Here is a 2195-nt window from a genome sequence, read left to right on the forward strand (position 1 = left end):
AGTCAAGAAATCAAACAACATAGTGCATTAAACAAATATGCTGCAAGAAGACCTCTGTAGAGAGGTAAAGAGCAAAGATGTCACTTAGAAGACTAAGGTGAGCCTGCCCTAAGTCAAGGTATTTCAATTGCCTCATATGTATGTGAAAGTTGGACAATGAATATGGACGGCATGAGACAAATTAATGCATGTGAATCATGGTGTTGGTAAAGAATACTGAAAGCACCATTAACTACCAGAAGAACAAACAAATCTATCTTGGAAGAAATACAGCCAGAATGTTCCTTAGAAGTGAGGATGGCAAGACTGTGTCTCCCATACTTTGGATATGTTGTCAGAAGGGACCAGTCCCTCCTGGATATCATCATGCTTGGAAAAGTAGAGTTCAGTGAAAAAGAGGAAGACCCTCTGACGAGATGGACCGATACAGTGGCAACAACGATGGTCTCAAACATAACAATTGTGGGGGTAGTGCAGGACTTGGCAGTGTTTTGTTCTGTTGTGCATAGTGTAACTATGAGTTGGAATGGACTCAACGACACCTAACAAAACAACAGGCTGAGGTGAGTTGAAACTTTCAAAGGGTGGCTTGAGAATACCAAGTAAAACATTATAATGAATTGGGAAAAGACCTAGACTTAGATAAACAAAAAGAGCACACTTGGTGTTTCGCAAGATGGAAGAATTGAAGACAAAATTCAAGCCCCAAATTGCAATACTGAAAAATTCTATGGGCAAAATATTAAATGACACAGATGGACGGAATACACAGTCACTATACCAAAAAAACTAATTGACCTTCTGTCATTTCAGGAGGCAGCATATGATTGAGAATTCATGATATTGAAGGAAGAATTCCAAGCTGCAACAAAGGTATTAGTGAAAAACAAGGCCCCATGAATAGACAGAATACAAACTGAAATTTTTTAACAAACTGATACAGCACTGGAGGTGCTCACTCATTGATGCCAAAAAATATGGAAGACATTGTGTGGCCAACTGACAGGAAAAGATCCATATTTGTGCCCATTAGCCAGAGTGCTTCCAGGAGGCCAAGATGGCCAAACTTCATGTCTCATACTTCGGACATATTGTCAGGAGGAACCAGTCACTAGAGAAGGATATCATGTTTGGTAAGGTGGAGGGTTAGAGAAAAAGAGGAAGACCCCCAATATAATGGATTGGCCAAGTGGCAGCATCGATGGACTCAAGCATGGCAATAGTAATAAGGTTGGCCCAGGCTCGGGCAGTGTTTCCTTCTGCTGTGTAGATCTGCTGTGCTGGTCGCTATGGGTCAGTACCAACTCGATGGCACCTAAAAACAACAACAACAACTAAGAAAGGTGACCCAACAAAATGCAAAAATTAGCAAACAATACCACTAATAGTACACACAATAAAATTTTGCTGATTATAATTCAAAACTGGTCACAACAGTACACTGACAGGAAACTGCCAGAAATTCAAGCTATATTCAAAAGAGGACATGAACAAAGGGTACCTTTGCTAGTGTCAGATGATCTTGACTAAAAGCAGAGAGTACTAGAAAAATGTTTACCTGTGTTATACTGACTGTGCAAAGGCATTCAACTGTGTAGGTCATAACAAATTACGGATAGCACTGTGAAGAATGGGTATTCCAGAACACTTGTGCTCACGAGGAACCTATACATTGACTAAGGTTCAAATAAAACAAGGGAATATAGTATAGTTTAAGATCAGGAAACGTGTGCATCAGGGTTGTATCCTTTTTACCATACTTAGTCAATCAATATGCTGAGGAAACAATCAGAGAAGCTAGACTATATGAAGAACACAGCATCAGGACTGGAGGAAGACTCATTAGCAATCTGCGATATGCAGATGATACAACCTTGCTTGATGAAATCAAAGATGACTTGAAGCACATAAATATCCTCTAGTATATACATTACATCTCAACACAAAGAAACAAAAATCCTCACAACTGGACCGATAAACAATGACAAACAGAGAAAATAATGCAGTCAAAAATGTCATTTGACGATGACATGGAGAGATGGAGCAGTTGGGGACTTTAGACACAGAGAGGGAGAGGGGCTGTGTGCTGACGACCAGGATACAGGCTTGTAGTGTATACCCTTTGGTTGAAGATTCATGGAGGGGACTGTAACCATGGCAATTAAACAATATATGATAGGATGAATGTAAAACTA

The 2195-nt window shown here is 39.9% G+C and overlaps 1 protein-coding gene across 1 annotated transcript in view; it reads right to left on the bottom strand.

Annotated features, from left to right (window-relative positions):
* Positions 1 to 2195, bottom strand: part of PRKAB2 (protein kinase, AMP-activated, beta 2 non-catalytic subunit) — an 18042-nt gene that overhangs the window by 5916 nt on the left and 9931 nt on the right. The window lies entirely within an intron of this gene.

The sequence above is a fragment of the Chrysochloris asiatica genome, unplaced genomic scaffold (assembly GCF_000296735.1).
Source record: "Chrysochloris asiatica unplaced genomic scaffold, ChrAsi1.0 scaffold00042, whole genome shotgun sequence".
NCBI classification, from domain to species: domain Eukaryota; kingdom Metazoa; phylum Chordata; class Mammalia; order Afrosoricida; family Chrysochloridae; genus Chrysochloris; species Chrysochloris asiatica.